The following is a 17,992-nucleotide window of genomic DNA, read 5'->3' on the forward strand; positions in this document are numbered from 1 at the left end:
TTCGCTATGTTGTCCAGGCTTGTTCCGAACTTCTGGGCTCAGGTGATTTCCGCCTCTCAAGGTGTTAGGATTACAGGCATGAGTCACCTCGCCCAGTGAATATTATTATTATTATTATTGTTTGTTTAAGACAGAGTCTCACTCTATCACCCAGGCTGGAGTACAGTGGTGCAATCTCAGCTCACTGCAACCTCTGTCTCCCAGGTTCAAGTGATTCTCCTGCCTCAGCCTACAGAGTGGCTGGGACCACAGGCCCGCGCCATTATGTGCGGCTAATTTTTGTATTTTTAGTAGAGACAGGGTTATGCCATGTTGGCCAGGTTGGTCTCGAACTTCTGAGCTCAAAGTGATCCGCCTGCCTCGGCTTCCCAAAGTACTGGTATTACAGGCGTTAAACACCACACCTGGCCTATCTTGTATTTTTAAAAAGCCTTTATTTAATTGGTTTTGCCACTAGTTTTCTTTCTTAATTTAAACTGTATTTTAAAATTTGTGGTAAAATATACATTATATAAAATTTACCATCTTAACCATTGTAACCATTACAAATTCTCATTTCGTACAGTTATGAAAATAATTTGTTTACCAGGGGAGAAAATCTTCAGTATTAAATTTCAATTCTTATGCATGTTTTCCAGTATTAAAATCATGAGACTGTACATTTTCCTCTGATTTTAATTTATTTCTAATTGCTTTGCTTTTAGCTGTTTTGGAAAACTGAATCTCCAGGAAAATACAGCAGCAGCCTCTAATGCATAGTTAGGGAAGGCCCAGGGTTCCAGCAACTTTCCAGGGCAACCACCTGACCAGTCCCCGCAGACCTCCCTTTCCAGCCACCTCCGGAGACTCCAAGTGTAGCTTCATTCTCCAAATAGCCACTGTGCTTCTCAGATGAGTAATGAAGTATGTGGTTGCGTAAGTCAGAATTGCTCAATAATTTGAGAAGATTCATTCCCAGAAAAGCTCAAAGATATACTATGAAGATACAAATCACATTCTGCATTTAAAGAATTCTTGTGTTGACACTTACGTTAGTAAGAGAAGAATTGCTAAAACAATTTTTTTTCTTACCACATCCCCCGAAAGCTTACTCTTTCTGCTGAGTGAGCTATGACAGCAACACCAACTATTTACTTATTTCTCATTACGTTTAGAGTTGGCTGCAGCTTCCATTTCATTTGCAGACATGAGCAGAATGCTGCTTTGTCTATAATTAAAAGAAACATTCCATTGAAAAGGTGAAGTTTTAATTCTATATGCTCCAAAACCTTCCATTTAAATTTTTTATCAAACGTTTGCAGTAAACATTGGTAAAACTTGCTTTAGGAGCAACAGGGTAAGGCCCAAACTTTCATCTCAACAAAAATCCATTTCCATAACAAAATCAGTATTTTCAGAGTTAGCTGAGCTAATCTAAATTGACAATACATATTTAATTGTGTAACTGTAAAGGAATCATTTTCATGATCTGTTTTTAAACTTTGAATTTAAAATTAACTACTAAATGTTGTTTTGGTTGTTATTTTACAGTTCCTTTTAAGATCAGTATTTTGCTTTATCAGCCGGGCGCGGCGGCTCACACCTATAATCCTAGCACTTTGGGAGGCCGAGGCGGGCGAATTGCCTGAGCTCAGGAGTTCAAAACCACCCTGGGCAACACGGTGAAACCCGTCTCTACTAAAATACAACAACAACAACAACAACAAACATTAGCTGGATGTGGTGGCACGCGCCTGTAGTCCCAGCTACTTGGGAGGCTGAGGCAGGAGAATTGCTGAACTTGGGAGGCGGAGGTTGCAGTGAGCCAAGATCATGCCACTGCACTCCACTCCAGCCTGGGCGACAGAGCGAGACTCGTGTCTAAAAAAAAAAAAAAAAACCTCAGTATTTTTTTTTTTTTTTGAGACAGAGTCTCGCTCTGTCGCCCAGGCTGGAGTGCAGTGGCCGGATCTCAGCTCACTACAAGCTCTGCCTCCCAGGTTTACGCCATTCTCCTGCCTCAGCCTCCCAAATAGCTGGGACTCCAGGCGCCCGCCACCTCGCCCGGCTAGTTTTTTGTATTTTTAGTAGAGACGGGGTTTCACCATGTTAGCCAGGCTGGTCTCGATCTCCTGACCTCGTGATCCGCCCGTCTCGGCCTCCCAAAGTGCTGGGATTACAGGCTTGAGCCACCGTGCCCGGCCAAAAAAAACCTCAGTGTTTTGCTTTATCAACCAGAGCAGCTGATATATACAGTTATCACAGAGTGAGTTATCTTCGCCTGCTTGATCAATGGGTTTTGATAATGAAAACCATGATGAGATTATGATAAGGTGATTCACCTGCAGAAGTGGAAGCCAGCCAGTAAGGCTGCCAAATTTCAGAGAGCAAAGGGAAATCTACACAAATCAGGACGCAGTCTCTGCAGATTGTATTTGATAGTTAGTAACCCAAGGCCAAAAAGAGTTCCTGGGTTTGAGATTGGAACTCGAAAAATGTCCTAGAGCTAATAGCCTTCAGAAAGACAGAGGTGGGAGGAAGAACTAATGTTTGAGGTAAAGACACTTGGAAGGAGAAAAGGGCAGAACAAAGTCACAGAGAAAGCCGGTATTTGAGGCATGCAGATAATGGACTTCTGAGAGAGTAGGGAGGATGCTAGAGAAATAGAGAAGTGAAGTAAACAAATAAGTAGACAGATGAGATGGCACAGCTCTGTGATTCTGTACGGTCAAACTAATACTTGGGGAGTAAGCTGTAAAAATTATTTTGGAGATCCCGGCGTGGTGGCACATGCCTGTAGTCCCAGCTACTTGGGAGGCTGAGGCAGGAGGATCACTTGAACCCAGGTCCAGTGAAATGGCTATTTCTGCATAGGATCTGTCCCCATACCCTGCTTGCGCCTTTCCAGGCCTGGATGTCCCCTACCCAGTTCCTCTTTTGGTTGAAATCCTTCTCATTTGCAGTAGGCAAAATAATAGCCCCCCACACAGATGTCCGTGCCTTACTGACTGGAACCTGTGACTACGTTACCTGACTTGTCAGAGCGGGAGCAGTAGATGCGGTTGTGGTTACAAACCTTGAACTGCAGAGACTATGCTGGATTATTTAGGTGGGGCACAGCATAGTTAAACGGGTCCTTAAATGCAGTAGAAGGCAGAAGGGGAGGCCAGAAACATGCGACAGCAAAAGAAGGCCTTGACCCTGCTGCCAGTTTTGAAGATGGAAGCCACAAGCCAAAGGATGCAGCAGCCTCCAGGAGCTGAGAGCAGACAGCAGGAAACACTCCCCAGTCCTGTAACCACAAAGAGCTGAATTAGGCTAAAAGCCCAACTAGCAGGAACAGCCCCTTCGCTAGAGCTACATCCCCTCCAGGAAGGGATGTAGCTCTCCAACTCCTTGGTTTTAGTTCAACAAGATCTGCATTGGGCTTCTGACCTCCATGACTATAAGATAATTAAGTTATGTTGCTTTAAGCCACTAAGTTTGTGATTCAGTAGTCCCCCCTTACCTGTGGCTTTGTTTTTCACAGGTTCAGTTACCTACTGTCAACCAAGGTCAGAAAATAGGTGAGTACAATACAGTAAGATATTTTGAGAGAGAGAGAGACCAAATTCACGTAACTTTCATTACAGTATACTGTTATAATGGTTTAATGGTTCTATTTTATTTTATTTTTTTCTGAGATGGAGTCTCACTCTGTCACCCAGGCCAGAGTCCAGTGGCACGATCTCAGCTCACTGCAGCCTCCACCTCCTGTATTCTAACGATTCTCCTGCCTCAGCCTCCCGAGTAGCTGGGACTACAGGTGCATGCCACCATGCTCAGCTAATTTTTGTATTTTTTGTAGAGATGGGGCTTCACCATGTCGGCCAGGCCGGTCTCAAACTCCTGACCTTAAGTGATCTGCCCATCTTGGCCTCCCAAAGTGCTGGGATTACAGGCGTGAGCCACTATGCCTGGCTAGTTATTGTTGTTAATCTTTTACTGTGCCTAATTTATAAATTATCATACGTATGTATGTATAGGAAAAACATAGTATATACAGTGTTCAGGGCTCTCTGCAGTTTCAGGTATGCACAGGGGGATGAATGTATCCCCTGCAGATAAGGAAGGAAAACTGTATTTGTTATGGCATCGACATGAAACAACTACACCATCCTTCATGGCCTGCTTCTCGCTCCATGTCTCTGAGAAGTTGTCCTTGATCTTAGCTAGGAACAGCCCCCTTTGCTTTTTCCTGAATTCCCAGGAGCTCTGTGGGACTTCTGCCCCCTGAGAAATGGTCTGGTGTCATGATTCTTTGTAGACCTGTCTACTACTATTAGAGTTTTAGCTCTTTGAGGTAAGAGGTTAGGATGTAGGCAGGTATGGTAGCTGCCACAGTATCCAACCCCTTGCTTAGTACATAGAAGCCACTCAACAAATTGTGTTTTACATAAAAAAGTGGACAAATGGAAGCCTCCATAAACACGGCAGAAACAAAATAACTGTAGTTGGTACACTCTTTCTCTTCTCTTTTCCCACAAGTTAGTTATTATTTTACCTCTGAAATTAGAAGCCATTTCTTTACTATCGATTGTCTGTGGCTTCAAAATTATTTGAATACTTCCTGTTAATAAGAAATACTATTCTTTTCACATAATTAATTAGTTATATTTCATGTGTTTCCAAAGAAGAGGACCTTAGAACTTTAGGGAATTAATAATAAATAAGAATGTCTGCTTGACCTGGCACAGTGGCTCACACCTGTAATCCCAGCACTTTAGGAGGCCAAGGTAGGTGGATCACCTGAGGTCAGGAGTTCGAGACCAGCCTGGCCAACATGGTGAAACCCCGTCTCTACTAAAAATACAAAAATTAGCTGGGCGTGGTGGCGCACACCTGTAATCCCAGCTACTGGGGAGGCTAAGGCAGGAGAATTGCTTGAACCTGGGAGGCAGAAGTTGCAGTGAGCCAAGATGGAGCCATTGCACTCCAGCCTGGGTGACAGAGCAAGACTGTCTCAAAAAAAAAAAAAAAAAAAAAAAAGCCTGTGGCTGGGCATGGCGGCTCACGCCTGTAATCCCAGCACTTTGGAAGGCCGAGGTGGGCGGATCACTTGAGGTCAGGAGTTCGAGACCAGCCTGGCCAACATGGTGAAACCCCATCTCTAATACAAATAGAAAAATTAGCCAGCTGTGGTGGCAGGTGCCTGTAATCCCAGCTACTCAGGAGGCTGAAGCACAAGAATCACTTGAAGCTGAGAGGCGGCGATTGCAGTGAGCCAAGATGGCACCACTGCACTCCAGTCTGGGAACAGAGTGAGACCCCATCTCAGAAAATAAAATAAAATAATATAATGGCAGGGTGCGTGTTTCACGCCTGTCATCCCAGCACTTTGGGAGGCAGACGTGGGCAGATCACTTGAGGCAGGAAGTCAAGACCAGCCTGGCCAACATGGTGAAACCCCATTTCTACTAAAAAAACCCAAAAACCAAACAACCAAACCAAAACAAAACTGGGCATGGCGGCCTACATCTGCAGTACCAGCTACTGGAGGGGATGGGGTGCGGGGAGGGCAGAGGCTGAGGTGGGAGGATTGCTTGAGCCCAGAAAGCCAAGGCTGCAGTGAGCTTCAACTTGGGCGACAGAGTGAGACCCTGTCTCAAAAAAAGAAAAATAAATTTAAGGAGTCAAGACAAAAAGAAAATATTTGTTAAGCATTTTAAACAGCTGAAACTACACTAAAAATCACAACTCAGAGTGAAACTAACAGGCTCGTTTTCTAAGGAGAGATCAGACATGATAGATGTTTTTCGCAGCCTGTCTTGTAAGCATCCACATCACCCTCGCAGATGGCCCTTCCATCTGACAAGTCTTGTACTAATTATTTTTCAAAATGTGTATGAGTTGAAGATCTCTCTAACGACTGTGCAACTATTCAAATGTTGAACACAACTTAGCTGGATAAATCTGGAGAAGTCTGGCTGGGAAGGGAAGAAGAAGCTGGAAAACAGGGCTAAGCCAAGACGTGCAGCTGGAGCAGAAGCTGGGAGTCAGAACGGGCTGGCAGAGAGCGCTGAGCTCCCAGCAGGGAAGAAACCAAAGAACATTGAGGCTCCTGCGACTAGAGGCCTGTAGGTTTTGGGCGCCCACCCTGCTACTGTAGAATGGTTCTTGGCAGTAGATTTCTTAATTTCCTTCTCCAGTTTAATTTTTTAATAACTGAGTACAGTTAAAAATAGAGTAAGATCACAGTCTCCCAAGCCCAGTTCCTTATTTATTTGTGGGCCCCAAGAGGAGTCAAAAGTAAGAGCAGGTACTTGGGGGTACCCTGTGTGTCCTGGCATCATTTCACGGAAGATAAGGCCATGTCACCGCATCCCCAGTACAGGGCTGGCCCGGCATGGTATCCGCAGGAAACAGTGATTGAGCCCTCCTTCCTCCTATGTCCCCACCGCATCCTGGGCAACATTTTCTCTCTTAACTAATAACCGCTGAGTATTTGTATTTTTCAGGGAACTTCAGGAGACGTAAAGCCTTTAAGGTTTAAAGGACTGAATCTCTTCCGGTGCAATTTCAGGAATTACAAGTATTTTTTTCCTTTCTTCATTCATTCAATCAATACGTATGTTCTGAATTCCAGGCATAGCGCTAGCCATGGAGACCATAGTGGTGGGCAACGCAGACGCGACCCTGTCGTCACAAAACTTAAAGTTTAGAGAAGACAGATGTGATAAAACAATCACAGAAACGAGTATGTGCTGCGAAGCGGTAGGAAGTGCCCCGCGGTCTGATTCCCCCGGCGGACAGACCGGCCTTGCGGAGGGAGGCCCCGCGCGGAGGGAGGGCCGGTGCGGCGAGGCCCGGCGGGGCGCGCCGTTGGTGACCAGGGCGCGGAGCCTGCGCCAGCTCCACAAACGCGGTGTGGACGCCGGAGCCCGTCCGCTCTTGCTGGACGGCTCCCCATAGCTCAGACCAAAAATCCCCCTCTGGGTGGCGCTGGCGGGAGTGACTAGGGCCGCAGTTAGGACGCGGAGTGGGGACTTGTCCCGAGCTGCCTTGGCGGACCCGGCGGCGGCGTTCTCCCCGAGGCTGCCCGCTTGGCCGCGCGGCTGAGGCCAGGTGAGGACCCAGCCCGCCCCCGCTCCCCTCACCCCTCCGCCCCCGCTCCCCTCACCCCTCCGCCCCCCTCTCCCCTCACCCCTCCGCCCCCGCTCCCCTCACCCCTCCGCCCCCCGCTCCCCTCACCCCTCCGCCCCCCCGCTCCCCTCACCCCTCCGCCCCCCCGCTCCCCTCACCCCCTCCGCCCCCCGCTCCCCTCACCCCTCCGCCCCCCGCTCCCCTCACCCCTCTCTGGCCCCCGCCCGGCCCCCATCCACCCCACCTGCGGCCCCCCTACGCCCCACCTCCTCACCCCTTCGCCCCGCCCACTCTCCTCACCCCTTCTCCCCCCGCCCCCCCTCGCTCTCCTCCCCCCCCCGCGGCCTCCCCGCTCTCCTCACCCCTCCGCCCCCCACTCTCCTCACCCCTCCGGCTCCCGCCTGCCCCACCCCAACCCCTCCCGCCCCTGCTCCCCACACCCCTCCTCGGGCCTCACCCCTCCGCCTCGCCCCTGGGTGAGGACCTGCCCAGGCGGCTTCCCCATAGGCCAGTGCTGGGCCCGCGGTGTTTTAGCGGCCCAGGGAAAAGTTTTAATTTTCATTTCTTTTAAAATTAAAAGAAATAAGTCAATGTGATGACATTGAATCTAAATAATAAAAACTCCAGTCTGGGTCATGTTCGCCTTTATACACTACATCGTGAAACTACTTACATCTTCAGGAGGAAGGGCCCATGGAGGCTGCAGTCGTCGCACAGCCCTGGGAGTGCAGGGGCGGAGGGGTGGTGGCCGAGGATGCAGGGAGAGGGGAGGCTCGGGGGTTGGGGGGCGGCCAGGCCAGGTCCTGTGAGAGGGGAAGAATGGAAGACTCTGGAAGCCTTAAGAGGGCGAAACTTGATGTTATAAAGAGCACGCTGTGGCCGGGAGCGGTGGCTCACGCCGTTAATCCCAAAGCTTTGGGAGGCCGAGGCGGGCGGATCACCTGAGGTTGGGAGTTCGAGACCAGCCTGACCAACGTGAAGAAACCCCGTCTCTACTAAAAATACAAAATTAGCCGGGCAGGGTGGCGCATGCCTGTAATCCCGGCTACTCGGGAGGCTGAGGCAGGAGAATCGCTTGAACCGGGGAGGCAGAGGTTGCGGTGAGCTGAGATGGCACCATTGCACTCCAGCCTGGGCAACAAGAGCGAAGCTCCTCAAAAATAAATAAATAAATAATTAATAAAATAAAGAGCACGCTGAGGCGGGGCTCACACCCATACTCCCAGAGCTTTGGGAGGCAAAGGCGGGCAGATCGCTTGAGGCCAGGATAGCCTGGGCAGCATAACAAGACCCCATCTCTACAAAAAATACAAAAATTACCTGGGCATGATGATGCGGGCCTCCGGTCCCAGCTACTGGGGAGGCTGAGGCTGGAGGATTGCTTGAGCCTAGGAGGTTGAGGCTGCAGTGAGCCAAGATTGCAGCACTGCACTCCAGCTTGGGCGACAGAACCAGAACCTGTAAAAAGAAAAAAGCAAACAAAACAAAAAAAAAAAACAAAAAACAAAAACGCACTCTGATTACCGAGTGGGAGCAGCAGGTGTGGGGAAGAGGCCAGCAGAAGTGGAAAGAGCCAAGAGGTCCCGTGGCAGCCGAGCACCGAGGGTGAGGGCTTCTCAGGGCAGGCCCTGGTAGTCAGCTAGGGAAAGCTCTGCCAACAGCCGGGCACTAAACAACAGGAGTTCACTCCTCTCACACTCATGGAGGCTGGAAATCCGGAACCAAGGTGTGGGTAGGCTGGGCTCCTGTGAGGCCGAGGGAGGATCTGTTCCAGGCCTTTCTCCTAGCTTGACGTCTTCTGGTCATCTCAGGCATTGCCTGGCTGGCTGGTTGCTATCTTTTCCCTGTGACTTTTTCCTTTCTTTCCTTTCCTTCCTTTCTTTTCCCTCCCTCTCTCTTTCGACAGGGTCTTGCTCTGTTGCCTAGGCTGGAGTAGAGTGGCCCAATCTCGGCTGACTGCAGCCTCTATGTCCTGGCCTCAAGTGATCTTCCCAACTCAGCCTCCCGAGTGCTGGGACCCCAGGTGCGCTCCACGGCACCTGGCCCCACCTTCTCTTTTGAATGCCCTCGGGATGCAGCCTTGGGGCACTTTCTCTTGCCATCCTCTCCTTTGGTTCCCAGGCGCAGCTCTGCCTCCTCCCTCAAACCGGATCCAGCCCTCCTGCACCCCGGCCTGGGTGCAGCCGCAGGAGAGGAGGAAGGCAGCCTCTCCGGTGCGGTGCTTTCTGCATAGGTTTAGTGGTGGGACCAACACGCAAGCTGGCGCTTTCTGCGCGAGCCCAGCATCAGGCGGAGGCCCAGGGCCAACCGGACTCTTGATGAAAGGGAGCCGACAAATGAGAAAGCAAAGGCACCTCAGAGACCACGAAGCCCTTCAGATGGAAATGGTCATCTCCCAACAGCCTCCCTGGACCTCTGCCTGCAAGCCCGGCCCACACATCTTGGACCCAGGCTGGAGACACAGACAGCCGGGCGGTGATGCCCACGCGCAGCTCCACGACCCCGGGGAGCCTCCGCCAGGCCGGAACGGGCGTCAGGTTTCTCTGGAACCTTCTCTCCAGGACGCTCTTCTGCGGTTCCTGAAAAAGGGAGTCTATGTGAATTAATAAGTGAAGGTGAAGAAGGGAGGGAGGAAGGGAGGGAGGAAGGGAGGAAGGGAGGGAGGAAGGAAGGGAGGGAGGAAGGGAGGGAGGCAGGGCCTTACCTCGTACTTGACAACAGCTCTTTGGCAGGGATTATTTTAGTCTTGGTTCCATCCCAGGACCTAGAAAAGGGCCTGGCAAGTAGGAGGTGATCAATAAATGTGATAGAATAATTGAAATTAATGACTTTCTAAAGAACCAACCATGCAAGTGATGTGAACTCGTGGTTCCTTCAGCTGCCCAGGAATGCTGTTTATTTCTTTCTGTTTATTTTCCAGATGGTTTTGATTCTTAATACGTTTTCCCACTTATTGCTCTGAAAGCTCCCATTGCTCTTGTCTTAAAACTCCTCCCAATCCTGCCACTTCCTTCAGGATCCTTTCCTGATCTTGTATTGCAAACATATGGCCTCTGGTCTGGGAGGCAGCTGAGTATCTGGGAAAGACTCGGGCTTTGGAGCCAACATATTTCGCTGGTTGTGAGATCTTAACCAAGTTTCTTAAAACGTCATAGGCTTGTGTTTTTTTCATTTGTAAAGCAGGTATTTATATCTGTTTCTTAGTGATAAGAGGATCAAAAGAGATAATACATGTGAAGTCCCTGGCATGTGGTAGGTGTTCATTGAATAAATAAACCTTTTATCCAAAGAAAAATTGGGAAGAGCTGGAGCTTACCAAGTATCAACAGAGTGAAAAGAATATTTTAGAAGGAAAGATAAAGTCAGTAACCTTTCTGTGAATTTTAAGTCTAATGAATCAAATTATTAATATCAAATTTGGGGAAGAAAATGCATTTCTACAGAAGGTAATGGCACCATATGCTGTCAATTACAGCCCATAGCTGTGAATTCCTAGGATCATGAACAGAACATCTAAAAAAAGGCATTTATGATGATCTTAAGTAAGGCATAGTTGTGACAAACATCCCGTTGATATTGAATAGTTTTAAAATAAAACTACTTAGCTACATTAAATTCTGCGTGCTGTACATGCCAGAAATCTAAAAGAATTTGGGGACTTTGAATGGAATTTCCCTAACCTTAGGAAGGAACACCACATCTTGAACGTCGCCACTGCCAACTGTGGAATTAATTCTGAGCCATTCTAGGGCCTGAAAGTATTTTGTTTGGCGAGAGTAGAGCAATGTATTATGGAGGATCTCTGAAATTCAGGGTTCTGGTTAAGGGATAATCCTAGTTTTTCTTTAATGCTGTCATACAAAGAGAAGAAACATAGGATTTTCAGATTAGACTGGAAAATACGAGAAGTTGACTTTGAACTTGCTGGTATCCCATGTGTTATGTTACCACTTCACCCTTTTTGGAGGTTTGTTTTTACATCCATCACATAATTAACTGAATTGATCAAATTCATGCTATCCTTTGTCAAAAGGAGACCTACACATGCGTGAGTATGTGTGTGCACAGTGGCCTCTCTCGGCTGGAAATTAGAGGTGAGAGTGGTTCAGGCAGGCAGCTCCCTGCAACACACTCTGTGAGGCAACATCCCATTTGGTCAGTTCACATACCCGAAAGAATGTGTCACTGCAAAACTCAGAATGTCAGGAAACTGAGACTATGGGTGAGGAGAAATGGTCAAATGATTTCAATTCCTTCCTTGAGAAGCAATTCCTCACACCATGGAGAATGCTTGGAGGAATTTGCTCTTTCACTTCAGGAAACAGTCCTCCTATCTAATGGGCATGATCACAAATGCCAATGGGCTGACCCGGGACAAATGCCAGTTCGAGGGGCTCAGCCCTGAAAATTCCCTGGCATTGCTGGACGTTAATCTGCAATGAAGTCATCACATGCGAGTTCTACAAAAAAGCACAACTGACAAAACACTGACGTACGGGCTTTCATTTGTGTAAACAACAAACACTTGTCTGCTCAGCTGAAAACAAATCTCATATTTAAAGTTGCATTCATTGCTCCATGCTCAATGCTGAGCATAAATCTGGGCCATGCAGGGGTAATAAAACAGCCATTTGGGTGAAAGCTCTCCTAGCCTCTTTGGCATATAGTTACTGTGTTCTTTAAAATGCCTTCAAGATCCCATAATAATATAATACTTAGTTTCTGTAGGTGTGCCAGTTAATAAGATTGTCTAGGACTGGATGTCAGCCAATAGCATCTACTGAGCACTTTTGTGCCAAGGGACTATGAAGCGAACGAGCAGAATTGACTGATGGAGAGAGCCCCCCACAGGAGAGAGGTAATGACAGGATGCTTTTCATAGAGCAACAGAACAAGAAGCTCAATGTAATACACTGGCAAAGCAAGGGCTTAAGTGCTCAGAGGGAATCGTATAGAAATCCAGGGCTCGGTTGGAATCTAAAGTTCAAATGGGGCCAGCTGTACAAAAAACACAAACGAGGAACTCAGGGGCAGCTCTGGTGGACCGTTTGCGTGGTTTAAACACAGGTGCCTGGGCTTGGAAACATGATTTTAAAATAGCAACCCAAAAATTAGCCTCAGAGAGCTAGCTATAATTTCACCTCCAAAATCTGGAAGGCGGAAATAAATATTTTTTCTTTTATTTATTTATTTATTTATTTATTTATTTATTTTTGAGATGGAGTCTCGCTCTGTCGCCCAGGCTGGAGTGAGTGGCGCGATCTCGGCTCACTGCAAGCTCCGCTTCCCGGGTTCACATCATTCTCCTGCCTCGGCCTCCCGAGAAGCTGGGACTACAGGCGCCGCCACCACGCCCAGCTAATTTTTTTTGTATTTTTTAGTAGAGACGGAGTTTCACCGTGTTTGCCAGGATGGTCTCGATTTCCTGACCTTGTGATCCGCCCGCCTTGGCCTCCCAAAGTGCTGGGATTACAGGTGTGAGCCACTGCGCCCGGCCTATTTTTTCTTATTGAATTCTAAAAAGAAAAATCTGCTTTTGTTAAACTGCTATTGGTAAGAAGAAAAAAAAATCAGTTTGTGTGACTTCGCACAGTTAACTGATATTTGGTTTGAAGACAAATTACCACTTAAGGTTGTGGTATTTGATAGTGATAAGACAGAAGGTATAAACAAGTGGAATATTAATTTAAAAATCAATTCAATGATTTATGCTTGACCTCACAGCCTTGTTTGTTTGTAGAAGTGGTCTAATTATTGACTGGTAAATTAATAAAATTTACCATTCCCAGCAAACAAAATATACGATAGGTTAATATATAAATAACACTGTGCTAAATCACAGCTTTTTGTGACGGTAAAGGGAAAGCCTTCATCATCACTTCTTGAACACAGGTCTGGATTCGCCAAAGGGAGCCAACAAATGAGACAGCAAAGGTACCTTACACCAGTGTGGTGAAAACCTGGAATGTATCCTAGACTGGTATAAGAGAAACTCCGTTCATTTGTAATTCACAGACTGGGGCCGGAATCCTCAAACAGTATTGTCTGTAGGCATAGTCGGAGGAGCCTGTTAAAAAAGCAGATTCCTTAATCACTTATCTCAGAGATTCTGAGTTCAAAATCTGTGATGGCTTGGGCACAGCACGGTGGCTCGTGTCTGTAATCTCAGCACTTTGGGAGGCCCAGGCAGGCAGATCACAAGGTCAGGAGATCGAGACCATCCTGGCTAACACGGTGAAACCCCGTCTCTACTAAAAATACAAAAAATTAGCCAGGCGTGGTGGCGGCGCCTGTGGTCCCAGCTACTCTGGAGGCTGAGGCAGGAGAATGGCGGGAACCCAGGAGGCGGAGGTTTGTATGGAAAAGGGACCAAACAGGAGAAGAAACCTCATTTTATAACAACCTCGTCTCATAAGAACGAATCCATTCCTGAGAAAGCAAGAACTCCCTCACTCCCATAAGCTGGCCTTAGACTATCCTGAGGTATCTACCCCCATTACCCAAACACTTCCCACCAGGCCCCACCTCCCAACATTGCCACATTGGGAATCAAATTTCAACATGAATTTTGGCAGGGACAAACCACATCCAAACCATAGCAAATCTGAAAATAAAATTAAAAATCCACACAATAACATCAAAAAGAATAAAATACTTAGGGATAAATGAAAGCAAGAAGCACAAGACTTGTACACTGAAAACTGCAAAACGTTTTTGAAAGAAATTAAAGTATATAGACCTAAATAAATGGAAATACATCTTTGTTCATGGATTGAATAACTTAATATTGTTATAATGAAAGTAATTCCAAAATTGATCTACAGATTCAATGCAACCCAATCAAAATTTCAATTTTTTTTTTTTTGAGACGGAGTCTCGCTCTGTCGCCCAGGCTGGAGTGCAGTGGCCGGATCTCAGCTCACTGCAAGCTCCGCCTCCCGGGTTCCCGCCATTCTCCTGCCTCAGCCTCCCGAGTAGCTGGGACTACAGGCGCCCGCCACGTTGCCCAGCTAGTTTTTTGTATTTTTTAGTAGAGAAGGGGTTTCACCGTGTTAGCCAGGATGGTCTCCATCTCCTGACCTCGTGATCTGCCCGTCTCGGCCTCCCAAAGTGCTGGGATTACAGGCTTGAGCCACCATGCCCGGCAAAATTTCAAATTTTGAATTATGGAAATGGATACGCTGGCCCTAAAATTCATATGGAATTGCAAGGGACCGGAATAGCTAAAACAGTCTTGAAGAAAAAAAGTTGAACTCTTAATTTCAAACTCTACTACGAAACTACAGTAATCAAGATAGCATGGTACTGGCATAAGAATAGAATCAATGGAATGAAATTAAGAGTCTGCAAATAAATCCATACATCTATTACCAGTTGATTTTTCTTTTTTTGACAGTAAAAGCACAAGCAACAAAAGAAAACATAGATAAATTAGACTTCAAAATTAAAAGCTTTTGTACATCAAAGGAGTGTCAAGAAAACAAAAAGACAGCACAGAGTGGAAGAAAATATTTGCAAATCATATGTTTAGTAAGGGTTAGTCCTCAGAATATATAAAAAGTCTTACAACTCAACAATAAAAAGACAAATAACCCAACTAAAAGATAGATAGAGGATCTGAATAAACATGTCTAGTAAAAATATATAAAAATAGCCTATAAGGCTGGGCGTGGTGGCTTATGCTATAATCCCAGCACTTTGGGGCGCTGAGGTGGGTGGATGACCTGAGGTCAGGAGTTCAAGACCAGCCTGATCAATATAGTGAAACCCTGTTTCTATGAAAAATATGGAAAAATTAGATGGGCCTGGTGGCATACACCTGTAGTCCCAGCTACTCAGGAGGCAGAGGTGGGAGGATGGCTTGAGCCGGGGAGGCAGAGGTTACATTGAGCCAAGATCATACCACTGCACACCAGCCTGGGAGACAGAGCAAGACCCTGGCAAAAAAAGAAAAGAAAAGAAAAAAGGAAGTAAAGAAGGAAGGAAGGAAAAAGAAGAAAGAGGAAAGAAAAAAGAAAGAAAGAAAGAGAAAGAAAGAAAGAAAGAAAGAAAGAAAGAAAGAAAGAAAGAAAGAAAGAGAACCAAGTATCTTTTGCAGCCACAATGATCTATTGATCAATAGCAAAAGGAAAACTGGAAAATTCAGAAATATATGAAAATTCAAAAACATACTACTGAACAAACAATGGACCAAAGAATAAATCAAAAGGGAAATTAGAAAATTAATCTTGAGACACATAAATGTAACAAGTGAATCTCGAGACAAATAAAAACGAGGCCCAGTATGGTGGCTCATGCCTATAATCCCAGCACTTTGGGAGGCCAAGGAGGGAGGATCATGAGGTCAGGAGTTCGAGACCAGCCTGGACAACATGGTGAAACCCCGTCTCTACTAAAAATACAAAAAAATTTAGGTGGGCGTGGTGGCACACGCCTGTAATCCCAGCTACTCAGGAGGCTGAGGCAGGAGACTCATTTGAACCCAGGAGGCAGAGGTTGCGGTGAGCTGAGATCCTGCCAATTCACCCCAGCCTGGGCAACAGGGCAAGATTCTGTCTCAAAAAAAGAAAAAAAGAAAATGAAAACACAACATACCAAAACCTATGGGATGTAGCAAAAGCAGTACTAAGGGGGATGTTTTTAGTGACAAATGCCTATGTTAAAAGGAAGAACTATCTCAAATAAACAACGTAACTGTATACCCCAAAGAAATAGAAAAAGAACAAACTATCCAAAGTCAGAAGTGGGGCAAAAATAAAGAATAGCACAGAAATAAATGAAATAGAGAATTTAAAACAATGAAAAAAAATTAACAGAGTTAAGAACTGGTTCTTGAAGAGGTAAACAAAACTGACAAATGTTTAATTAAACTAAATTAGAAGAAAAGAGAGAACACTCAAAATAAGAAATGAAAGAGGAGGCATTACAACCGATGCCACAGAAATGAAAAGAATTATAAGAAACTAGTATGCAAAAGTACATGCCAACACATTGGATAATCTAGAAGTGGAGAATTTTCTAGAAACATACAACCTACCAAGACTGAACCATGAAGAAATAGAAACTCTGATCAGACCTATAACTAGCAAGGAGAGTGAATCAGAATCAAAGTGAAGTCCTGGATCTGATGACTTCACTGGTGAATTCTAGCAAATATTTAAAGAATAAACACCACCTCAAACTCTTCCAAAAAATTGAAGAGAAAGGAATACTTCCAAATTCATTTTATAAGGGCAGCATTATCCTGATACCGAAGCCAGACAAAGACACTACAAGAACAGAAAATGGCAGACCAATATCACTAATGAGTAGGGATGCAAAAATCCTCCACAAAATGCTAGAAAACTGAATACAACAATACATTAAAAGGACCATACACCATGACTAAGTGGAATTGGTCTCTAGGGTGCAAGGATAGTTCAGCACATGAAAATCAATTAATGTGATACACTACAATCAAAGAGGGAAGAGTAAAAACCACATGTCATCTTAATAGAGCCAGAAAAAGCATTTGCCACAATTCAGCACCTTTCATGATAAACACTTTCAACAAATTAGGAACAAAAGAAATTACCTCAATGTAATAATGGCCACACATGAAAAGCCCACAGTGAACATCAAATTCACAAGGCAAAGACACCTACTCTCCTCACTCTTATTCCACATAGTACTGGAATTCCTAGCCAGAGCAATTAGGACTTCACAAAAGAAATAAAAGGCATCCACATTAGAAAAGAAGAGGTAGCCCGGCGCGGTGGCTCAAGCCTGTAATCCCAGCACTTTGGGAGGCCGAGACGGGCAGATCACGAGGTCAGGAGATTGAGACCATCCTGGCTAACACGGTGAAATCCCGTCTCTACTAAAAAAATACAAAAAACTAGCCGGGCGAGGTGGCGGGCGCCTGTAGTCTCAGCTACTCAGGAGGCTGAGGCAGGAGAATGGTGTAAACCCGGGAGGCGGAGCTTGCAGTGAGCTGAGATCCGGCCACTGCACTCCAGCCTGGGCGACAGAGCGAGACTCCATCTCAGAAAAAAAAAAAAAAAAAAGAAAAGAAAAGAAGTAAAATTATCTCTGTTTGCAGATGACATAATCTTATATGTAGAAAACTCTAAAGGCCCCCCGCCTCCTGCAACACACACACACAGAAAACTGTAGAACTAAATTCTATAAAGATGAAGGAGAAAAAATAGACATACAAGAATCAATTGCATTTTTTTTTTTTTTTTGAGACAGTCTTGCTCTGTTGCCCAGGCTGGAGTGTAATGGCATGATCTCGGTTCACTGCAACCTCCGCTTCCTAGGTTCAAGAGATTCTCCTGCCTCAGCCTCCTGAGCAGCTGGAATTACAAGTGCACACCACCATGTCCAGCCTAATTTTTGTATTTTTGTAGAGATAGGGTTTCACCATATTGGTCAGACTGGTCTCGAACTCCTGACCTAAAGTAATCTACCTGCCTTGGCCTCCCAAAGTGCTGGGATTATAGGCATGAGCCACCACGCACGGCCATCAGTTGCATTTCTATACACTAACAATGATCTATCTTAAGAGGAAATTAAGAAAACAATGCCCTTTACAATAGCATCAAAAATAATAAAATAGAAACAAACTAAAGAGGTGAAAGATTTGTATACTGAAAACTATAAAACATTGATGAAAGAAATTAAAGGATATATAAATGGGAAAAAAATCTCATGATCATGAATTAGAAGATTTAATATTGTTAAAATGTCCATACTACCCAAAGCAATCTACAGATTAAATGCAATCCCTATCAAAATCCCAATAGCGTTTTTCACAGAATTAGAAAAAAAAAATCCTAAAATTCCCATGAAACCACAAGGGATCTGGAATAGACAAAACAATCTTTTTTTTTTTTTTTTTTTTTTTTTT

The 17,992-nt window shown here is 45.6% G+C and overlaps 1 long non-coding RNA gene across 1 annotated transcript; it reads right to left on the minus strand.

Annotated features, from left to right (window-relative positions):
* Positions 1-2,053: 2,053 nt before the first annotated feature.
* Positions 2,054-9,932, minus strand: LOC139359245 (uncharacterized). The gene is made up of 4 exons (XR_011615185.1): positions 9,806-9,932; positions 8,422-9,680; positions 7,775-7,904; positions 2,054-3,271 (listed from the first exon to the last, which is right to left on the minus strand). It is a non-coding gene; the product is annotated as an uncharacterized lncRNA (long non-coding RNA).
* Positions 9,933-17,992: the final 8,060 nt, after the last annotated feature.

Source organism: Macaca nemestrina, chromosome 16 (genome assembly GCF_043159975.1).
Source record: "Macaca nemestrina isolate mMacNem1 chromosome 16, mMacNem.hap1, whole genome shotgun sequence".
NCBI lineage: Eukaryota > Metazoa > Chordata > Mammalia > Primates > Cercopithecidae > Macaca > Macaca nemestrina.